The 24,444-nt window shown below is 48.7% G+C and overlaps 1 protein-coding gene across 1 annotated transcript in view; it reads left to right on the forward strand.

Annotated features, from left to right (window-relative positions):
* Window positions 1-24,444, forward strand: part of LOC137364482 (microtubule-associated serine/threonine-protein kinase 3-like) — a gene marked incomplete at its 3' end in the record, with an annotated part of 131,991 nt that overhangs the window by 21,572 nt on the left and 85,975 nt on the right. The gene's annotated exons all lie outside the window — the stretch shown is intronic.

The following is a 24,444-nucleotide window of genomic DNA, read 5'->3' on the forward strand; positions in this document are numbered from 1 at the left end:
GACACAAATTTCCTGCAGGCATGCGCGCAGTTCTTGGGAAGCAAGCATGACACCTTCATACTAAGGCAGTCCCAGGTGCCAGAGTTTTTCAGGCCCCCAGCGTGCCTTCAAGGATGGATACTGGGCGACAAGGGCTACCCACTGATGCCTGTACGGAACCCAAGCACTGATGCAGAGAAGAGGTACAACATCTGCCATGAGACAACTCGAGCGTCTGTTCAGATACCTGTTCGGAGCCCTTCAGTATGCTTCAGGCAAGAAAGAAAGGTATTAATATGGGAAATGATAAACAGACTGTGACAGGAAGGGACAGAGCGTACAAATCTAAGAGTAAATCAACAGATAAGGCGAGAGGTTACAAAAATAATAAAAGGACACAACTAAAGGCTCAGTATCTTAATGCACGTAGCATTCGAAACAAAACAAATGAACTGAGAGCGCAGTCAGAAATAATTAAGTACGATCTGATAGCCATTACAGAGACATGGCTGTAGGACGTCATAGATTGGGACCTGAATATTGAAGGATACATGGCATTTAGGAAGGACAGGAAGCTAGGAAAAGGTGGAAAGGGAGCTCTGTTAATTAATTATGGTATTAGCGCAATCGAGAGGGATGACCTAAGTTCAGGAAACCAGGATGTAGAAGCAGTTTGGGTAGAGATGAGAAACCAAAAGGCAAGAAGTCACTTGTGGGAGTGGTGTACAGGCCACCTAACATTAACCACACTGTAGGGCGGGTATAAAGGAAGAAATAATGGCAGCTTGTCAGAAAGGTACAGCGATAATTATGGGGTATTTTAACCTACATATAGACTGGAAAAATCAGATGGACAGAGGTAGCCTAGATGAGGAGTGCATAGAATGTTTTCGGGATAATTTCTTGGAACAATACGTCCTGGAACCAACCAGAGAGCAGGCTATTCTAGACCTGGTATTGTGCAACGAGATAGGATTAATTAATGATCACATAATTAAGGCACCCCTAGGGTTGCAGCCATCATAATATGATTGAATTTGATATTCAGTTTGAGGGAGAGAAGAGTGGGTCCAAGACTAGTATTTTAAACTTAAATAAGGGCAATTATGAGGACATGAAAGCAGAGTGAACTGGCAAATCAGGTTAAGGGATAGGTCAATAGAGATGTAGTGACAGACATTTAAGGGGATATTTCAGAATAGATACATTTCAACGAGAAATAAAAATTCCAAGGGTGGGATCCACCATCTGTATTTAACTAAAACAGTTAAAGATAGTATCAAACTTAAAGAAAAAGCCTAAAATTGCACAAAGATGGGAGGCAGGTCAGCAGATTGGACAGAATATAAAAAACAGCAACGAATGACTAAAAGGTTGATAAGGAAGGTAAAATTAGAGTACGAGAGAAAGCTAGCTAGAAATAGAAAGACAGATAGTTAGAGTTTCTATTGTTACAACCAGGTGAGAAAGGTGTCTGGGGCCCCTTTTAACCTTCACCTAGTCTTATTGTAACAGGGTTTTGAGCTCCCCCTTGATGACTCCTTGTTCACCGCTTTCCAATTATAAGTCAAAAAAATGAGCACAAACAGGCCTTCTTAGGTTTAAAGAAAAAAAAAGAAATTTATTAAAACTTAAACTCTTAATTCGGTTAACGCCTACGGATACACGCCTTGCCCACGCTAGCATGCATACTTGATACGCACATGCAAATAGAGACAGAAAAGAGCAGGAGAAAAATAAAATGGAGAGGTTTGAGGCAATATCAGAAGAGTTTCTTGCTACTTTGCTTCGAGTTCACTGTAGTCCTTTTGTAGATAATTCTTGCTTTTCATTGGGGCCCAGTTTCTTCTTAAATCTTGTTCACTGTAGGAGACTTTTCTATCTTGGAGTTCATGTGTCTTCAATGGGCCTTCAGTTCCATGAGAAAGAGAGGGGAGCAGACAGGAGAGAGATGTTCTCAGTCCAGGAGCAAAGAGCGTTCTGAGTTTTAAAACTCTGTGGCAAGTTCAAATTCAAAAAACTCCAACTGCCAGTTAGTCATGTGACTAAACTGGTCTGACCATGTCTTCTGTGTATTGGGGAAGCAGGGACTGGGTCCTTTGTTCCAACACTGTCTGCTAGTATGCAAGAAAGGTCTTTCCGGCATGGGACCTGGCAAAACCTTGTGATAGGCCCTCTTTTCTTCCCAGCAGCAATTTTAAATTTTAATATTCATGTGGCAAAATAATATGTCTCTCATTCTTGGCAGGTGGGGGCCTGCATGACACCTCCACACCCAGGGGAATGTAATGCGAATTGAAAAAAAAATGGTGCATTTCATTACAAGGTTTGAGAGAAATATAAGATGCAGAAAGAAAAAACATGCATTTCTCTCATTCATTTCCATTCATTCATCAATCTTAAAGCATATTAAAATGGTCTTTTCTGGGTGCCAGCACTGCTTTAATTTCCCCTTTTTTGGCATTCCAGTAGCCATGTGGTTCTTTGGGGAAGCTTTTCTTCAGTTTGCCCATTGCCAAGACTGTCTCGGGTTTTTGTTCCTGTTGAGGTCATGTTTTTTATCAGGAGAGTTAGTAGTGGGCAGGTCTATCCTGAACTCTCTGAATCATGGAAATACTTTTGCCTTCAGGGGATGGGTGGTTCCCTTTTCCTCTGGCTGTGGAGGAGGATTCTTTGTTAATCTCCCCTTTGTTCTCTGGGACATTCCTACCTGCAGATATTTGTGCAGACCTGACTGCACACTCCTGTGGCACTTCGACTAGGTGAGGCATCACCCTCACAGTTTATGAGACCCTAGAGGTCTCTCTTTGTCTCTGCAGGTTCCTGTAAATGCTGTTAGCAACCCTGGTGGGGAGCTTCTAGAGTCTGTATTTACATTGGAGGATGTGGGGTCTAACTCTTCACATTTTTCGGGGTTGGTTGACCAGACAGTAGGGGTTTTCATCCAGGATTCCTTCCAGACTTCCTTTAACCTGCCTTCTTGTTCATTTTTTTCCCTTCTCTTTCTAAAATTTTGCCAGCCTTGTGCCTGCCTCTCCCATTTTGTTCTTGGTGGGGGTCCTTTACAGTTCACCAGCCCTCTGCTGGAGGGTCCTCCAAACACCGATACAGGACTTAGGGGTGCAGGTTTCACTGTAGGTTGGAATTTCCCCTCAACCTGGCACATGTGGCAACTCCTGCAGTACTCCACCACATCTTTGTGGAGTTTTGGCCAGTCAAACTGCTGTCTTATGCGGGCTTTGGTCTTTCGTATACTGGCATGTACAGCCATTGTAGTCTCGTGGGCCCTTCTTAATATTTCTCCCCGGTACATCTGTGGCACCACTAACTGGTGAACTACTGTCCACTCCTTGCTCTCGGGTCTGTGAGGAGAACTCGATTTCCTCATCAGTATCTCATTCTTTAAATAGTATCAATCAGGGACTCCCTCTGCTTCACTTTCAGACTGGGCAGCCTGTGTTAACTCTTGCAATACTGGGTCGGCTCTGAGCCTCAGCTAAGGAAAATCCATTTAATTCATTCCCTGGGTCTCCTAACTTTCCGAAGAAAATCTCAGACAGGCAGACCTCGTGGTCATTTGCCTGCAGTGCCAAAACAGTCTTCTCTGGGGGAGCTGGTTTGATCATGGCTTGATCCACTACACATTCAAGGAAACTGCAGGGGACCATGTCCTGCCACTGCCCTGTCTCTGCCCTCCTGCGGTCTTTCTTTGACTGCTGGAGTGTGGGGGGGGGCGGTGGGGGGGACAGAGGCTACCACCTGCACCCCCGCCTGATCATTACCTATGAACAGGTCAACCCCATCCACAGGCAAACTAGGGACAATCCCTATGGTTACCAGTCCCGAAACTAGGTCACATTCCAGGTGCACCCGGTGTACAGGTACAGGCATACACTGCCGTCCAATACCATTCACCACCATTCTGGTTTTCATTGCACTCTCTGGGAGAAAGGTCAGACCTTTTCCCAGTAAAATGGATCTGGTGGCCCCTGTGTCCCTGACAATCACTGTGGGCATGCTTGCCCCACTTGAGCGGTATTGGGTTACTTACCCTTCAGACACAAAACCCTGATAACCTTCAAGAATCCTATTAACTTTTCCTGCACTGGCCATAGTAAGCTTCCTGGGTTGCACACTTACTGCAGTTAAAGCCACAGCATGTTCTGCTGTGTTTTGCATCAGGGTCCAGTCTTCACTGAGCGGGTGTGCCCTGATTAACCCTACCAGTTTCCCTTTTAATTCCCAGCAGTCAGCTTCTAAATGCCCTGCTTTATTACAATGGAAACACACAGGGTCTCTGGGTCTCACTCTTGCTCACAGCACCTTCTTTTTTGGCTGGAGGAGGGCCCCCTGTGTGTCCTGCTTTCCTTTCTCTTCCAAGACTGCCTGGGCTTCTATCATCTTCCCACCCTTTGTCCTTTTCGGATTTGTGGGGGTGATTAGGAAAGGTTCTCCCCTGGGAAACCAACATAAATTAAAGCAATAAAAGCAAAATACTGCGGATGCTGGAAATCTGAAACAAAAACAAGAAATGCTGGATTCACTCAGCAGGTCTGGCAGCATCTGTGGAAAGAGAAGCAGAGTTAACGTTTCGGGTCAGTGACCCTTCTTCGGAAATTAAAGCAAACTCATCGGCCAGAACGGCCGCTGGCCGGGCTCTCTGGACCCGCTGCTCCTCTACATGGGTCTTTATTGAGAATGGGAGAGAGTTTTAAAATTCCTCTAACAGGATTATTTCTCTGAGAGTCTCATAGCTGAGCTATATTTTTACAGCCCTCAGCCAGTTGCTTACTTCTTTCAAACTCCAGATAAGTTTGATTGGCTTGCTTTTTGAGGGTCCTAAACTTTTGGCGATAGACTTCGGGTACTAACTCATATGCCCCGAGGACAGCATTTTTTGTCAGTTCATAATGTGATGAACTTTCATCTGGCAACAAGGAATAAACCTCATGGGCTTTTCCGGTTAGTTTGCTTTGCAATAGGAGAGACCAGGTCTCAGCTGGCCATTTTAGCTGCCTTACCAGTTTCTCAAACGACACAAAAAACGTTTCCACATCTTCCTCATTGAATTTTGGAATTAATTGAGCGAGTTTTAGCAATTTTGTACCCAGCCCTGAATTCTGCTCCTCCATATTGGCCATGCTTTTACTGGGGTCACTCTGCCGCCCCCTAATTAACTCAAGCTGCTTCAGCTCTCTCTCTCTTCGAATTCTTTCTCTCTCTCATCTCTCCTGTCTTTCATTTTATTCACATTCCTTCTGGAAGGCTCTCTCCTTCTCCCTCTCTTTCTGCCTGTGCTTCTTCAGATTCAAGGGAAAGATAGTTGGCCACCAGCCTTAGGAGTTCAGACTTCCTAGCCTTGCCATGTATAGTGATCTCACACTGCTCAGCCATTTTTCTCAACTCCTCCGTAGACAGTGCTTTTAACTTATCACAAGTTACTTCACCCTGGCTTGGAGAGCTACTAGCTTCAGTTACAGACATGTTAGTATTCAATTACACACAAACACAAGAAAATCTATATTAATCTTGCTCTTTTATCATTGGGAACAATTTGGCTTTCCACTTCCAATTTCTCTCGTTTGTCTGTGGGTAAAATCTCAGATGAGCCCCACAATTTCCGTTATGATCAGGTGAGAAAGGTGTCTAGGGGTCCCTTTTAGCCTTCACCTGATCTTATTGTAATAGGGTTATGTTTTTTAAACACACTGTGTTTTGAGCTCCTCCTTGGTGAATCCTTGTTCATCGCTTTCCAATTATAAGGCAAAGAAATGGTCACAAACAGGCTTTCTTAGGTTTAAAGAAGAAAAATGAAATTTATTAAAACTTAAACTCTAATTTGGTTAATGCCTATGGATGCACGCTGCGCCCCACGCTAGCATGCATACGCGATACGCACATGCACACAAAACTTACCTGAAGACCGGAGCAGCAGCTGGTGGACCTGGGAGGAAGCTGATCCGGAGCAGGACCTGAAAAAGAGAGCGCGGGGCTCGAGGCCCTCACTTACCTGAAGACGTGTGTGGCGGCTGGCTCTGTCTCAGTCGCTCTGTCTCTCTGTGCCGGCGCATGCTGAGATTCGAAAGAAGGGAAAATAAAACTTACAGTGACATCACGGGAAACCTGCAAGGTGATTGGTTGGGTAAGCAACAGCTGTTAGTGCATTTAAATAGCTTAAAAAAAAGGGGAAAGTTTTTTTTGGAAAAAACCTCAAGGGATAAGGTGAGTGCTACGAAAGTGTGTTTTTTTTTTAATTAATGCAATCTATTAAGAATTTTAGATTGTACTGGGTAGTGTTTGGAGTAGAACAAGGCCCCTAGTGTAATTAGTATTTTTTAAAGGGAGTAACTAATTAACCGAAGGCTAAGTCATGGCAGGAGAGCTCGCACCCGTGATCTGCTCCTCCTGCGCTATGTGGGAAATCAGGGATGCTTCCAGTGTCCCTGATGACCATGTGTGCAGGAAGTGTATCCATCTACAGCTACTGACTACCCGCATTACGGAGCTGGAGCTGCGGGTGGATTCACTGTGGAGCATCCGCGATGCTGAGGATGTCGTGGATAGCATGTTTAGTGAGGGGGTCACACCGCAGGTAATGGCTGCACAGGCAGAAATGGGATGGGTGACCACCAGGCGGAGTAGTAGGCGCAGGCAGGTACTGCAGGAGTCCCCTGTGACCATCCTCCTCTCAAACAGATATACCGCTTTGGATCGCTTTGGATACTGTTGGGGGGGGATGACCTCCCAGGGAAAGCAGCAACAGCCAAGTTCGTGGCACCATGGATGGCTCTGCTGCACAGCAGGGGAGGAAAAAAAGACTGGGAGAGCCATAGTGTTAGGAGATTCAATTGTAAGGGGAACAGACAGGTGTTTCTGTGGCCGCAAATGAGACTCCAGGATGGTATGTTGCCTCCCTGCTGCTAGGGTCAAGGATGTCTTGGAGCAGCTTCAGGACATTCTGAAGGGGGAAGGTGAACAGTCAGTGGTCATGGTACATGTCAGTACCAACGACATAGGTAGAAGGAGGGATGAGGTCCTGTAAGATGAATTTAAGGAGTTGGAAGCTAAATTAAAAAACAGGACCTCAAAGGTAGTAATCTCAGGATTACTTCCTGTGCCACGTGTTAGTGAGTATAGGAACAGGAGGATAGACCAGATGAATACGTGGCTGCGGAAATGGTGCAGGAGGGAGGGATTTAGATTCCTGGGACATCGGGACCGGTTCTGGGGAAGGTGGGACCTGTACAAGCGGGACGGGTTACACCCAGGCAGGACTGGAACCGACGTCCTCGCAGGGGCGTTTGCTAATGCTGTTGGGGAGGATTTAAACTAGAATGGCAGGGGGATGGGAACCTGAGTGGGGAGACTGAGGAGGAGGAAACAAGGATAGAAATGAAAGACAGGAAATAAAAAGGCAAAAATGGAAGGCATAGAAATCAAAGGCAAGAAACAAATAGGGCCATAGTGCGAAATAATGGTAAGATGACTAAATGTAAAAAGACAAGCCTAAAGGCATTGTGTCTCAATGCGCGGAATATTCACAATAAGGCAGGCGAATTAACCACACAAATAGATGTAAATGGATACGATATAGTTGCGATTACAGAGACATGGCTGCAGGGTGACCAAGGATGGGAACTGAATATCCAGGGGTATCCAATATTTAGGAAGGACAGGCAAAAAGGGAAAGGAGGTGGAGTAGCGTTATTAATAAATGAGGAAATCAATACAATAGTGAGGAAGGATATTAGCTCAGAGAATCCTGATGTGGAATCAGTATGGGTGGCACTAAGAAACACCAAGGTGCAGAAAACATTGGTGGGGGTTGTATATAGATCCCCAGACAGCAATGGTGATGCAGACGATAGCATTAAACAAGAAATTAGAGACGCATGCAATAAGAGTGCAACTGGAATTATGGGTGAGTTTAATCTACATATAGATTGGGCAAACCAAATTAGCAATAAGACTGTACAGGAGGAATTCCTGGAGTGCGTACGTGATTGTTTTTTGGACCAATACGTTGAGGAACCAACTAGAGAACAGGCCATCCTAGACTGGGTATTGTGTAATAAGAACAAAAACAAAGAAAATTACAGCACAGGAACAGGCCCTTCGGCCCTCCAAGCCTGCGCCGATCCAGATCCTCTCTCTAAACATGTCGCCTATTTTCTAAGGGTCTGTATCTCTTTTCTTCCTGCCCATTCATGTATCTGTCCAGATACATCTTAAAAGACGCCATCGTGCCCGCATCTACCACCTCCGCTGGCAATGCGTTCCAGGCACCCACCACCCTCTGCGTAAAGAACTTTCCACGCATATCCCCCCTAAACTTTTCCCCTCTCACTTTGAACTCGTGACCCCTAGTATTTGAATCCCCCACTCTGGGAAAACGCTTCATGCTATCCACCCTGTCGATACCTCTCATGATTTTGTACACCTCAGTCAGGTCCCCCCTCAACCTTCGCCTTTCTAATGAAAATAATCCTAATCTACTCAACCTCTCTTCATTTACTGTATCGTTCACTCTTGAATTGGATCTTCCAAAATGCATCACCTCGCATTTACCCTGATTGAACTCCATCTTCCATTTCTCTGCCCAACTCTCCAATCTATCGATATTCTGCTGTATTCTCTGACAGTCCCCTTCACTATCTGCTACTCCACCAATCTTAGTGTCGTCTGCAAACTTGCTAATCAGACCACCTATACTTTCCTCCAAATCATTTATGTATATCACAAACAACAGTGGTCCCAGCACGGATCCCTGTGGAACACCACTGGTCACACGTCTCCATTTTGAGAAACTCCCTTCCACTGCTACTCTCTGTCTCCTGTTGCCCAGCCAGTTCTTTATCCATCTAGCTAGTACACCCTGGATCCCATGCGACTTCACTTTCTCCATCAGCCTACCATGGGGAACCTTATCAAACGCCTTACTGAAGTCCATGTATATGACATCTACAGCCCTTCCCTCATCAATCAACTTTGTCACTTCCTCAAAGAATTCTATTAAGTTGGTAAGACATGACCTTACCTGCACAAAACCATGTTGCCTATCACTGATAAGCCCATTTTCTTCCAAATGGGAATAGATCCTATCCCTCAGTATCTTCTCCAGCAGCTTCCCTACCACTGACGTAAGGCTCACCGGTCTATAATTACCTGGATTATCCCTGCTACCCTTCTTAAACAAGGGGACAACATTAGCAATTCTCCAGTCCTCCGGGACCTCACCCGTGTTTAAGGATGCTACAAAGATATCTGTTAAGGCCCCAGCTATTTCCTCTCTCGCTTCCCTCAGTAACCTGGGATAGATCCCATCCGGACCTGGGGACTTGTCCACCTTAATGCCTTTTAGAATACCCAACACTTCCTCCCTCCTTATGCCGACTTGACCTAGAGTAATCAAACATCTGTCCCTAACTTCAACATCCGTCATGTCCCTCTCCTCGGTGAATACCGATGCAAAGTACTCGTTTAGAATCTCACCCATTTTCTCTGACTCCACGCATAACTTTCCTCCTTTGTCCTTGAGTGGGCCAATCCTTTCTCTCGTTACCCTCTTGCTCCTTATATATGAATAAAAGGCTTTGGGATTTTCCTTAACCCTGTTTGCTAAAGATATTTCATGACCCCTTTTAGCCCTCTTAATTCTTCGTTTCAGATTGGTCCTACATTCCCGATATTCTTCCAAAGCTTCGTCTTTCTTCAGCCTCCTAGACCTTATGTATGCTTCCTTTTCCCTCTTAGCTAGTCTCACAATTTCACCTGTCATCCATGGTTCCCTAATCTTGCCATTTCTATCCCTCATTTTCACAGGAACGTGTCTCTCCTGCACGCTAATCAACCTCTCTTTAAAAGCCTCCCACATATCAAATGTGGATTTACCTTCAAACAGCTGCTCCCAATCTACATTCCCCAGCTCCTGCCGAATTTTGGTATATTTGGCCTTCCCCCAATTTAGCACTCTTCCTTTAGGACCACTCTCGTCTTTGTCCATGAGTATTCTAAAACTTACGGAATTGTGATCACTATTCCCAAAGTAGTCCCCTACTGAAACTTCAACCACCTGGCCGGGCTCATTCCCCAACACCAGGTCCAGTATGGCCCCTTCCTGAGTTGGACTATTTACATACTGCTCTAGAAAACCCTCCTGGATGCTCCTTACAAATTCTGCTCCATCGAGACCTCTAACACTAAGTGAATCCCAGTCAATGTTGGGAAAATTAAAATCTCCTATCACCACCACCCTGTTGCTCCTACATCTTTCCATAATCTGTTTACATATTTGTACCTCTATCTCACACTCGCTGTTGGGAGGCTTGTAGTACAGCCCCAACATTGTTACCGCACCCTTCCTATTTCTGAGTTCTGCCCATATTGCCTCACTGCTCGAGTCCTCCATAGTGCCTTCCTTCAGCACAGCTGTGATATCCTCTTTGACCAGTAATGCAACTCCTCCACCCCTTTTACCTCCCTCTCTATCCCGCCGGAAGCATCGATATCCTGGGATATTTAGTTGCCAATCGTGCCCTTCCCTCAACCAAGTCTCAGTAATAGCAATAACATCATACTCCCAGGTACTAATCCAAGCCCTAAGTTCATCTGCCTTACCTACTGCACTTCTTGCATTAAAACAAATGCACCTCAGACCACCAGTCCCTTTGCTTTCATCATCTGCTCCCTGCCTACTCTTTCCCTTAGTCACGCTGACTTCATTATCTAGTTCCTTACAGGCTTTAGTTATTACCTCCTTACTGTCCACTGACATCCTCATTTGGTTCCCAACCCCCTGCCACATTAGTTTAAACCCTCCCCAACAGTGTTAGCAAAAGCACCCCCAAGGACATTGGTTCCAGTCCGGCCCAGGTGTTGACCGTCCAATTTGTAATAGTCCCACCTCCCCCAGAACCGGTCCCAATGTCCCAAAAATCTGAACCCCTCCCTCCTGCACCATCTCTCAAGCCACGCATTCATCCTGACTATTCTTTCATTTCTACTCTGACTATCATGTGGCACTGGTAGCAATCCTGAGATTACTACCTCTGAGGTCCTACTTTTTAACTTGGCTCCTAACTCCCTAAATTCTGCTTGTAGGACCTCATCCCGTTTTTCACCTATATCATTGGTGCCTATGTGCACAACAACAACTGGCTGTTCACCCTCCCCCTTCAGAATGTTCTGCAGCCGATCTGAGACATGCCTGACCCGTGCACCTGGGAGGCAACATACCATTAGGGAGTCTCGTTTTCGACCACAGAACCGCCTATCTACTCCCCTTACAATCGAATCCCCTATAGCCCTTCCACTCTTCTGAGAATGGATTAGTTAACAATCTTGTAGTGCGGGGTCCCTTGGGGAAGAGCGACCATAACATGACAGAATTCTTCATTAAGATGGAGAGTGAGAGAGTTGATTCCGAGACTAGGGTTCTGAATCTAAATAAAGGAAATTATGAAGGTATGAGGCGCGTGTTGGCTATGATAGATTGGGGAACGTTACTTAAAAGGTTGACACTGGATAGGCAATGGCTAGCATTTAAAGAGCGCATGGATGAATGACAACAATTGTTCATTCCTGTCTGGCACAAAAATAAAACAGGAAGGGTGGCTCATACGTAGCTTACAAAAGAAATTAGGGATAATTTCAGATCCAAGGAGGAGAAATATAAAATGGCCAGGACAAGCAGCAAACCTGAGGATTGAGAGCAGTTTAGAATTCAGCAAAGGAGGACAAAGGGATTGATTAGGAAGGGGAAAATAGAGTATGAGAGTAAGCTTGCAGAGAACATAAAAACTGACTGTAAAAGCTTCCATAGGTATGTGAAGAGAATAAGATTAGTGAAGGCAAATGTGGGTCCCTTCCAGTCAGAAACGGGGGAATTTAAAATGGGCAACAAAGAAATGGCAGACCAATTAAATACATACTTTGGTTCTGTCTTCACAAAGGAGGAGACAAATTACTTCCCAGAAATGTTGGGGAACATAGGGTCTAGTGAGAAGGAGGAACTGTATGAAATCAGTATTAGTAGGTAAATGGTGTTGGGGAAATTGATGGGATTGAACAAAGAACAAAGAACAAAGATAATTACAGCACAGGAACAGGCCCTTCGGCCCTCCAAGCCTGCGCCGATCCAGATCCTCTCTCTAAACATGTCGCCTATTTTCTAAGGTTCTGTATCTCTTTTCTTCCTGCCCATTCATGCATCTGTCTAGATACATCTTAAAAGACGCCATCGTGCCCGCATCTACCACTTCCGCTGGCAACGCGTTCCAGGCACCCACCACCCTCTGCGTAAAGAACTTTCCACGCATATCCCCCCTAAACTTTTCCCCTTTCACTTTGAACTCGTGTCCTCTCGTAATTGAATCCCCCACTCTGGGAAAAAGCCTCTTGCTATCCACCCTGTCTATACCTCTCATGATTTTGTACACCTCAATCAGGTCCCCCCTCAACCTCCGTCTTTCTAATGAAAATAATCCTAATCTACTCAATCTCTCTTCATAGCTAGCGCCCTCCATACCAGGCAACGTCCTGGTGAACCTCCTCTGCACCCTCTCCAAAGCATCCACATCCTTTTGGTAATGTGGCGACCAGAACTGTACGCAGTATTCCAAATGTGGCCGAACCAAAGTCCTATACAACTGTAACATGACCTGCCAACTCTTGTACTCAATACCCCGTCCGATGAAGGAAAGCATGCCGTATGCCTTCTTGACCACTCTATTTACCTGCGTTGCCACCTTCAGGGAACAGTGGACCTGAACACCCAAATCTCTCTGGACATCAATTTTCCCCAGGACTTTTCCATTTACTGTATAGTTCACTCTTGAATTGGATCTTCCAAAATGCATCACCTCGCATTTGCCCTGATTGAACTCCATCTGCCATTTCTCTGCCCAACTCTCCAATCTATCTATATTCTGCTGTATTCTCTGACAGTCCCCTTCACTATCTGCTACTCCACCAATCTTAGTGTCGTCTGCAAACTTGCTAATCAGTCCACCTATACTTTCCTCCAAATCATTAATGTATATCACAAACATTGAAGGATGATAAAGCCCCAGGGCCTGATAATCTACATCCCAGAGTACTTAAGGAAGTGGCCCTTGAAATAGTAAGGTCATAAGAACTAGGAGCAGGAGTCGACAATTCAGCCCCTCGAGCCTGCTCCGCCATTCAATACAATCATGGCTGATCTCATCTCGGCCTCAACTCCACTTTCCTGCCCGTTCTCCATAACCCTTCAACCCATTACTAATTAAAAATCTGTCTATCTCCTCCTTAAATTTACTCAATGTCCCGGCATCCACCGCACTCTGGGGTAGTGAATTCCACAGACTCACAACCCTGTGAGAGAAGTAATTTCTCCTCATCTCTGTTTTAAATCTGCCACCCCTTATCCTAAAACTATGACCTCTTGTTCTAGATTGCCCTGCAAGAGGAAACATCCTCTCTACGTCTACGTTGTCAGTCCCCTTAATCATCTTATATACCTCAATTAGATCTCCTCTCATTCTTCTAAACTCCAGAGATTAAAGGCCTAAACTGCTCAATCTCTCTTCATAAGACAAACCCCTCATCTCTGGAATCAGTCTGGTGAACCTCCTCTGAACTGCCTCCAATGTAACTACATCCCTCCTCAAGAAAGGGGACCAAAACTGTACGCAATACTCCAGGTGAAGTCTCACTAATGCCTTGTATAGTTGCAGCAGCACTTCCCTACTTTTATATTCTATTCCTTTAGCAATAAATGCCAAAATTCCATTTGCCTTCCTTTTTACCTGCTTTACCTGCATTCTTGCTTTCTGTGATTCATGCACGAGGACACCCAGATCCCTCTGCACCGAAACACTCTGAATCTGGTCATTTTTCAAAATTCTATAGGCTCTGGAACAGTTCCGACAGATTGGAGGTTAGCTAATGTAACCCCACTATTTAAAAAAGGAGGCAGAGAGAAAACAGGGAATTATAGATGGTTAGCCTGACATCAGTAGTGGGGAAAATGCTACAATCCATTATAAAAGATATAATAGCAGAGCACTTGGAAAACAATGACATGATCGGACAAAGTCAACATGGATTTACGAAAGGGAAATCATGCCCAACAAATCTACTGGAATTTTTTGAGGATGTAACTAGCATAATAGATAAGGGAGAACCAGTGGATGTGGTGTATTTGAACTTTCAGATGGCTTTCGATAAGGTCCCACATAAGAGATTAGCATGAAACATTAAAGCACATGGGATTGGGGGTAAGGTACTGACATGGATAGAGAACTGGCTGGCAGACAGGAAACAAAGAGTAGGAATAAACGGGTCTTTTTCCGAGTGGCAGGCAGTGACTAGTGGGGTACCGCAGGGATAAGTGCTAGGACCCCAGCTATTCACAATATATATTAATGATATAGATGAGAAATTAAATGTAATAAATCCAAGTTTGCAGTCGACACAAAGCTGGGTGGGAGTGTAAGCTGTGAGGAGGATGCAGAGAAGCTCCAGTGTGATTTGGACAGGTTGGGCGAGTGGGCAAATACATGGCAGATGCAGTATAATGTGGATAAATGTGAGATTATCCACTTTGGTGGCAAAAACAGAAAGGCAGATTATTATCTGAATGGCGATAGATTGGGAAAGGGGGAGGTGCAGCAAGACCTGGGTGTCCTTGTGCACCAGTCGCTGAAAGTAAACATGCAGGTGCAGCAGGCAGTTAAGAAGGCAAATGGTATGTTGGTCTTCATAGCGAGAGGATTTGAGTACAGGAGCAAGGATGTCTTGCTGCAATTATACAGGGCCTTGGAGTATTGTGTGCAGTATTGGTCTCCTTATCTGAGGAAGGATGTTCTTGCTATGGAGGGAGTGCAGCGAAGGTTCACCAGACTGATTCCTGGGATGGCAGGACTGACGTATGAAGAGAGATTGGGTCGATTAGGCTTATATTCACTAGAGTTTAGAAGAATGAGAGGGGATCTCATAGAAACCTACAAAATTCTAACAGGACTGGACAGACTAGATGCAGGAAGGATGTTCCCGATGGCGAGGGAGTCCAGGACCAGGGGTCACAGTCTAAGGATAAGGGGTAAGCAATTTAGGACTGAGATGAGGAGGAATTTCTTCACCCAGAGAGTGGTGAACCTGTGGAATTCTCTACCACAGAAAACAGTTGAGGCCAAATCATTAAATATATTCAAGAAAGAGTTAGATATGGTTCTTAGGGCTAAAGGAATCAAGGGATACGGGGAGAAAGCGGGAACAGGGTACTGAGTTTGGACCATCAGCCATGATCATATTGAATGGCGGTGCAGTCTGGAAGGGCCGAATGGCCTACTCCTGCTCCTATTTTCTATGTTTCTATGCAAATAGAGACAGAAAAGAGGAGAGAAATAAAATGGAGAGGTTTGAGGCAATATCAGAAGAGTTTCTTGTTACTGTGCTCCGAGTTCACTGTAGTCCTTTTGTAGGTAATTCTTGCTTTTCATTAGGGCCCACTATTCTTCTTAAATCTTATTCACTGTCGGAGACTTTTCTATCTTGGGGTTCATGTGTCTTCACTGGGTCATCAGTTCCGTGAGAAAGAGATGGGAGCAGACAGGAGAGAGATCTTTTCAGTCCAGAAGCAAAGAGCGTTCTGAGTTTTAAAACTCTGTGGCAAGTTCAAATTCAAAAAACTTCAACTGCCAGTTAGTCATGTGACTAAACTGGCCTGACCATGTCGTCTGTGTATTGGGGAAGCAGGGACTGGGTCCTTTGTTCCAACACTGTCTGCTGGTATGCAAGAAAGGTCTTTCCGGCATGGGACCTGGCAAAACCTTGTGATCGGCCCTCTTTTCTTCCCAGCAGCAATTTTAAGTTTTAATGTTCATGTAGTGAAATAATGTGTGCCTCATTCTTGGCAAGTGGGGACCTGCATGACACCAGTGACTGGATGGGCATGCCTTTCTATCAATCTCACTGTCACATGTAAGGCTGTAAGGAAAACAATGTGTGTTGTACTCACCTTGGTGGATCGCATGAGGTCATTAACCTGTTTGTAGCACGATAGCCAGGTTGAGGGACAACCCTACAGCCTCAGACCACTGTGATCTTCAATCAGCCTTGCTTGGTCCGGCGGGCTCGTCTGCTGCTCCCATCCCGGGGGAAGAGGACCTCCCTCCTTCCCCGAGCAGCCTGGAGGAGAACCTTCAGGGAGGCATCACTGAACCGTGAGCAACATGGGATCTTCCTTCTGCCACTGCTCCAAAAGCTTCCTTCCTCAGGCTTTCAACACGTGCTTCATTTGTGGGAGGAACAATTTCAGAGAGTGTCAACAACCCTGGAAACATGGCACCAGCACTTACAGTGGTGTGACCTCACGCCGCCACCGCCACTTGATTGGACGCCTCCTCCACCTCCTGGCAGTTAATTGGCCAGCTGCCACAGAATTGTGTTCTCCAGCACACTCCCCGACCAAGCAGAGCGGCTACTGCTTCTGGTCCAAGCAGCAGACCCTCAGGCTTTGCCCTAAGATTCAGTCCAGATTTAACATTTCAGGTCAATGACCTTTTGCCAGAAGTTCTGACTCTGTTTCTCTCTCCACCAATGCTGCCAGATCTGCTGAATATTTTCTAGCACTTTTTAAATTTCAGATTTCCAGCATCTGCAGTATTTTGCATTAGTTTCAAAGAAAGTTTTGACTCACTGGGATTTTAAAGGGGTGGTTTAGTCTCTGCAGAGACTGGGGGGCAAAGGAAGCAGTTAGTATGATCTACTCAAATGGAAATTAGATAGATTTCTTTCAGAAAATAACAGAGAGTGAGTAATTTTGGAGTGCAGCGTTGCTCGGAAGGAACAGGCGACTCGACTTGGGGGTTTCCTCACTTCATGTCTGGATCTGTTGCAGACTTATTGATAGAGATCGATCGCTCTGATTGGTCAATAACTCCATTATCATTTCATCATGTCACTACCAGGAATGGAAGAAGGTGAACTAATGGGGGCACCTTGTGTAAATTGCAGAGATATTTTATTCTGACTTTGTAAGTTCTCAATGAAGCCACACTTGCTTTTAGTTTAACTAAATTATTTCCACCTGTGTTTTCCTGGTTACTCTGAAGCTGCAGACTTTAATCACCTGGACAGTGTAGAGGGAGTTTTACTCTGTGTCTAACCCCGTACTGTACCTGTCCTGGGAGTGTTTGATGGGACAGTGCAGAGGGAGCTTTACTCTGTATCTAACCCCGTTTTTTTTCCGGTTTTTTTTCTTTGAAGCAATGCTCACTTTAAGCTACGTGAGTGTGCAGCCACACAGCAATCCGAATATACCGCGCAGGGAACAAACAGGCCATGCATAACCAATGTTCCTTTTAAGATGCAAGCATGCACAGTCATGCAAAATCTTAAAGAGACTGTACATTGCAACAAACAGGCCATGCAGAACAAAGAAAACTTAGAAGGAATATCAGTTCGAAGGGTCTTGTCTTTGTGAGTGGTGTTCCTACTTTAAATAAATTTGTTAGTCTGGGTTCAGTTCCTAGTTTTCGGGCTCTCATAACATAAAACTGTTCTCAGTTTGGTAAACATTCTCATAGAGGACACAGGGGTGGGAAAAGGAAAATTAACACACTGGAGAACTCCTCTATAGATTGTATGGATAGTGTAGAGGGGTTTTACTCTGCATCCAACCCATGCCATACCTGCCCTGGGAGTGTTTGACACAACAGTGTAGAGGGAGCGTCCGGGTGTCCCTGGAGAAGGAGCATGCGGTGTCCACCGGTACGCTTGAAGCCTTCCGTGACCGGTGGGCATCGCAGGGACTGGAGTGCATTGTCGACGCCGAGAATGGCATTTTAATTTGAGTTTTTGGTTATTTATATGTTTTTAATCAAGTTATTTTAAAAATGTAAATATGTATACAAAGGGGGCCTGAGGAATAAAGGCCACCTTGACATAAAAGATATAAAAGGGGCCTGGGGTAGAAAGGCCACGAAAAAAAAAGTAAAAGAAAAAAAAAAGTGTAGAGGGAGCTTTACTCTGTATCTAACCCCCGTACTGTACCTGTCCTGGGAGTGTTTGATGGGGACAGTGTAGAGGGAGCTTTACAATGTATCTAACTCCGTTTTTTTTTCTTCTTTTTTCTTTTTTTTTCATAAGGTGGCCTTTATACCCCAGGTCCCTTTTATATCTTTTATGTCAAGGTGGCCTTTATTCCTCAGGCCCCCTTTATATACATACTTATATTTTTAAAATAACTTTATTAAAAACAGAAATAAACCAAAAACTCAAATTAAAATGCCATTCTCGGTGTTGACGATGCACTCCAGACCCTGTGGTGCCCACCAGTCGCGGAAGGCCTCAAGCGAACCGGCGGACACCGCATGCTCCTTCTCCAGGGACACCCGGGCGAACGTAACCGCGGAAGAGGGGCAGGCAATCGGGGAGGATGGACCCCCCGATGGCCCGCAGCCTGGACCTGTGAATTGCCACCTTGGCCACGCCCAGGAGCAGACCAACGAGGAGATCCTCCTCCCGGCCCACGCCCCTCCGCCCCGGGGGCCCAAAGATCAGGAGCGTGGGACTGAAGTGCAGCCAGAATTTGAGGAGCAGCCCCTTCAAATACTCAAAGAGGGGTTGCAACCTCGCACACTCCATATATACACGGAATACGGACTCGTCCAGGCCGCAGAAAGGACAGGCGGCCTGGGAGTCCGTGAACCTGCTTAAAAGTCTATTGCACGGGACTGCTCTGTGCAGCACCCTCCACCCTAGGTCCCCGATGTAAAGGAGGAAGACTCACGCGTAGAGAGACCGCCATTGGGATTTCCCCTTGCTGCCAGATGGCAACGCGGACCGCCAGGGTGTGTCCGGCCGGCTGACGAGGGCGAGGAAGTGGTGAGTGTGCAGGAGCAGCCCGTCCAGGAAACCCCTCCGTGCCGATTGGAATGGCACGGAGGGCATTTCCAAGAGGCGGCTCGGGTTGTGCGGGACCGGCCCCTGAGGAGGGTTTCGGGGCCTGGGTCCAATGACCAGTTCTGGCCGAGCGGCCTGACTGGAGGCGACCATGTTCCAGACTCGGAATAGATTCCTGTAAAAGACAGGCAACTCCGTCAGAGAAGCGCGGCTAACGGTCTCCGCCGGGAGCTGAGTGTCGTCTTGAAGGCAGTGACACTGGCGGAAAAAATACGTCGCCAGCGCACACCATCTGGGAGGACGCTCGGCGTACAGGTATCTCTGCAGGGTCCGAAGGCGGAGAGTCGCAGCCTGGGTGCGGACGCACACCAGCGACTGGCCGCCCTCCTCGATCGGGAGACTCAGGACCGCGGCAGAGACCCAGTGTTTCCTCTTGCCCCAGAAGAAATCGACGGGTTTCTTCTGGATCTTGGTGGCGAATGCAGGGGGCGGGGCCAAAGTGACCAACTGGTACCACAGCATGGAGGCCACCAGTTGGTTTATGACCAGCGCTCGGCCCCTGGAGGAAAGCACTTGGAGCAGTCCTGTCCAGCGCCCCAGCCGAGTGGTGACTTTCGCCTCCAACACCTGCCAGTTTGCCGGCCAGGCTTCCTCAGCGGGGCTAAGGTGAACTCCCAGATAGAGGAGGTGTGTGGTGCTCCACGCAAAAGGTGTCATCTCCCCCGGCAGGGAGTCCACCCGCCACTGACCCACCAGGAGTCCGGAACATTTCTCCCAATTGATCCTCGCGGAGGACGCGGCAGAAAAGATCTGCTGGCAGTCGCGTATCCTCCGCAAGTCAACGGGATCTGTGACCGCGAGGTGCACGTCATCGGCGTAAGCCGAGAGGACGACCCGCATGGCCGGCTCGCGCAGAGCCAATCCCGTCAACCTCCTGCGAAACAGGCACAGGAAGGGCTGCATGCAGATGGTATACAATTGGCCGGACATGGGGCATCCCTGACGCACTCCTCTCCCAAAGCGAAGGAGCGCCATCAAGGACCCGTTAACTTTGACTAGACACTCTGCGGCGGCGTATAAAAGTTGGACCTGGGCCACGAAATGCGGCCCGAGTCCGAAAGCGCGCAGAGTCCCGAAAAGGTATTCGTGATCCACCCTGTCGAACGCCTTCTCCTGATCGAGGGAGAGAAAGGTGACCGACTGACTAGTCCTCTGGGAAAGATGGATCAGGTCCCGGACCAGGTGGATGTTGTCCTGGATGGACTGGCCCGGGACCATGTAGGACTGGTCCGGGTGGATCATGTGGGCCAGCACGGAGCCCAGGCGGGTAGACATAGCCCGGGCAAAGATCTTATCATCCGTGCTGAGGAGGGAGACCGGATGCCAGTTTTTAAGCAGGCGGAGATCGCCCCTCTTCGGCAGCAGGACAGTGACCGCCCTGCGCCACGAGAGGGGCATCTCCCCGGTCGCCAGACTTTCCCCCTGGACCCGTGCGTAATCATCCCACAGGATGTCCCAGAACACTCTGAGGAACCCACGGTCAACCCATCCAGCCCTGGGGATTTGCCCCTCGAGAGCTGGTGGAGGGCGCCAGTCGGCTCCGCCAACATGAGCGGAGCCTCCAACCCTTCGGTGCACTCCGGGCTGACCTGCGGCAGGTCCTCCCACAAAACTCTGCGTGTGTCCTCGCTGGACAGATCAGGAGAGAACAATGCACTGTAGTAAGTACGGACCAGGAGGCCCATTCCCTCCGGATCCGTGATGGAGGATCCGTCGTCGGCCAGCAGCTCGACGAGCTGCTTACGGACCCCCCGCCATTTTTCCAGCGAGTAGAAGAAGGGTGAGGCGCGGTCCAAATCTTCCAGGATCTGGATCCGCGACCTCACGTACACGCCTCGGGACCCTATGAGCTGCAGGTCCCTCAGCGCGCCCTTCTCTTTGTACGCCTGCCACAGGGCCGGGTCCATGACGGCATGACCGAGGCGGGACTCCAAGTCGAGCACCTCCCTCTCTAGGCGCCTGATCTCGGCTTCCTGCCTCTTGGTCGACCCCTTCGCGTACTCCTGACAGAAGACGCGGATGTGAGTCTTGCCCACATCCCACCATAGCCTCAAGGAGGGGAAGCCCCCCTGCTTCCTTCTCCAGTCGGCCCAGAATCGACAGAACGAGTCTCGGAATCGGTCGTCCTACAGCAGCCGGTTGTTAAAGTGCCAGTACGCGGACCCCATCGCGTGCGGAGCGGAATGAACTCCGCCCACACCAGGTGGTGGTCCGAGCACAGCACCAGCTGCATGGAGGCCACCGAGACGCGGGAGACGTACGCCTGCGAAAAGTAGAGGCGATCGATTCGGGACCCTCCTCCTCCAGACTTCCACGTGAAGGCACTGGAGTCGGGATGGAGATTTCGCCAGACGTCCACCAAGTTAAGGGAGCTATTCAGTTCCCTCAACTTCTCCACCGATGCTTGGCCACGCTGGGGACCGGAGCGATCCCCCACCTCAAGGGTGCAGTTAAAATCCCCCCCGAGGATGATGCACTCGCCGCTATCGATGGAGCTCAAGAGAACGGACACTTCTTCAAAAAAGCGCTCTTGCAACGCGCCAGGCCTGGGCGCGTACACGTTCACAAAGAGGAGCGGCACGCTACCCAGGCGAACGGTGAGGTGGAGCAATCGGCCCGGCACTAGCTCCTTGACCCCTAAGATCTCCGGCTGAAAAGTCGGGGCCAACAAGATAGCCACCCACTAGAAATAGGGGTGAGGTGACTCATGTAGACCCCACCCTGCCACTCCAGGAGCCAGGTGGCTTCGTCTCCCGGAACGGTGTGGGTTTCCTGCAGAAAGCTCACCGCGTATCTCCCTTCCCTGAGGACTGAGAGATTGTGAAATCTGCGGTGAGACCCCCTGCTGCCGTTGATGTTGAGGCTGGCTATGGTTATCTTCATGTCAAAGGTACTTAAAACCCGTCACCAACAGCTCACTGTGAGGAGGGAGTGGAAGTGTACCTGGCCTTCCACTCCCCCAGTAACCCATTAAGGAACGCATTAAATCGGCGCCTCTCAACCAGTTTCACGCCTGCGCCCTTCCCCGCTTTCTTGAGGGCGGTACGGACAGACTGGATGATCAGCGCCAGACTCAACAAATGACCGAGGGCCAGCTGAACTTTATTGCGGCAACCCCTGCAAGCCACGAGGAAATCCCGGAGATCTGCCTTGGGGATGAGAGGAGACTCGGTGGAAGGCACGAGGGACTCCACCAGCTCACTGGCGATCGAATCAAGATCGTCCTCCGTGCCCCACACCGAATCCCCATCCTCCTCCGGGTCATCACCGCCAGCAGCCGACACATCCACCACACACTGTGGGGCGGAAGTCCCGGCCGCGCCAGCTGGTCCCGCCTCCGTCACGATCCCACCCCCAGGATCAATGGCGGAGGAGTCCTCTCTGGGTTCTAGAATGGAACTGGAGCCTGTGGTGCCAGCGGTTCAGGACCCCCCTCCACCTCCGTCCCCAGGCCAATGAGCGTTCCAGGGGAGATGGAAGTTCCTGACTCCAGAAATCCAGCCGGAGCCAAGACCGGAGGTGGAGGGAGGAGGCCATCTCCCACTCTGCCAACGCCCACAGGTCCAGCAGATGGGGCAGCATTTTCGGTTATAACCGGTCGGGTGTCTTCTGGCTGGGAGGGCCGACCCTTTGGGGCTTCACCCTCGCCTCCCTCAGGGCACCCGACCCATTAGCAGTGGCAGGATGGGCGGCGTCCCCAGGCTCCCCCACCACAAGCAGGGCTCCACTTACTCCTTCAGGAGGAGCCTCATGTCCAGGGGCCTCCCCCTACCCTCCATCCTGAGGGGTTGGGAGCTCCTGCCCAGACTTCGTAGCCTTGATGTTGGTGGTGGTGGCAGGGGGCTCCTGGGGACCCGAAACAGGAGACAGCTCCCCTCCAACAGATGGGCCCTGCACCTCAGGGCCCTGTGTTACCTCTGTAACGAGGGCCTTCTCCTCTTTTTCCCAGTTGGGCACAAAGGCTCAGAGACCTCCATGTCATCAGAGGCCTCCATACCCTCCTTTTCTTTAGTCACCGTGGGCCTGAGCCCAGCCCTGGGGCAAGTGGGCTCCCCGAGTTCGGGTCTTGGGCTGAGCTCAGGCTCGGGTTGTGTCATGGTGTCCAGGGGATGCGCCTCTTGATGTTTATTTTTCCTCTGCGCCCCCCTTCCACCCGGACGGGCACTCCCCTCCCTGCCGGAGACTCTGAAAATCACAGCCTCCGGAACCGACTGAGCGGTGTCTGTCGGAGATTTAGGGGGAGTGGGATGAGGTGCAGTGGCGCCACCCTGGGCCGAGTTGGAGTTGGTGGCCAGGCGGTTGGGACAGTTCTTACGAACATACCCCACCCCCTTGCAGACATGGCACCCCGCCCCGTCCGAGGTCCGGAAGACGCGGTAGGCCGTCCCCTGGAACTCCACACTGAAGTGGCCCTCCACGATCTCCTGCCACACCAGCTGCATAAATAGCTGGCGGCAGAAGGAGTAGACATGTCAGAGGCTGTGCTCCCGAAGACCGAGCGGGACTGGGGTGATCCCCGACCTCACCTCCCCCAGTTGGTGCAGGTGGGGGAGGGGGAGCTCACTGGGAATGAAGGGCGGGACGTTTGACAACATTATCTGCTGCGCAGTGGCCCCAGAGGGTCCACCGGCAGGAAAGTCCCACCCACTTTGAACCCCGTACTTAGGGCAAGGGATACCACCCTTTAGGAAGGTCTTTAGGAAGAACACAGCCTTCCCGTACATCTTTGAGGCTGCCACAATGGCCGAGGGGCCGACAACCTCAGCCATTGCCTTAACGCAAGCCTCAATAGTCATGGTAGGGTGGGTGTAACTCTCACCCCATGCTTTGTTGTTAAGATTTCAAATGGTGACGGGGCCACAGGAGCGGCTGCCACAGCTGCTGCAACATAGGAGGGCCCCGCCACCGGAGAGGACTGAGAAGTCATGGGGTAGAAGAGTTACACGCACTGTGTTGAGAGCAAAAAAAGAGCTAATACAATAATAAATCAAAAATGCAAACACTTAAAGGATTGTAGCACAGGGGAAGAGGCTGAGCGAGAGCAAGGCCAGGAGGAATCAGTCTTTGTTGGTATTTTAAAAGAAGTCTTTTAGCTGGTCTTCCAGTTGGGAGGGTGGGGAGATGTCTTCACCTGGGTCAACTGTAAGCTGCCAAGGCACACGCCTCTTTCAATGTTGAGATAATAAGTCTCTTCACCTGGGCAGCTCCAGCTGTCCCAGGCTCGGTAGTTGGGGTGGGGAGGGAGCTCCCTATCCAAAGATGTTAAACACAGGAGCTCCCTATTGGACAATACAGCCCCACCCAAGGTCTTCAGGTCTCTTCTTCCGCCACCCCCCCCCAACAATCAATGAAAAAGACTTCAGGATAAAACAAACTCACAAAAGAGCTTCCAGTTCTTCCAGTTCTCTGCCTTCCTTTGTTGTCAATGTGGAAAAACCTTTGTTTCAATCTCAGTCTCTCCCTCTTGCAACAGTCACACAGCCTCCAGCCTCTGCACACAGCAACAATCAGCTGCAC

Source organism: Heterodontus francisci, unplaced genomic scaffold (genome assembly GCF_036365525.1).
Source record: "Heterodontus francisci isolate sHetFra1 unplaced genomic scaffold, sHetFra1.hap1 HAP1_SCAFFOLD_1178, whole genome shotgun sequence".
Lineage (NCBI taxonomy): Eukaryota > Metazoa > Chordata > Chondrichthyes > Heterodontiformes > Heterodontidae > Heterodontus > Heterodontus francisci.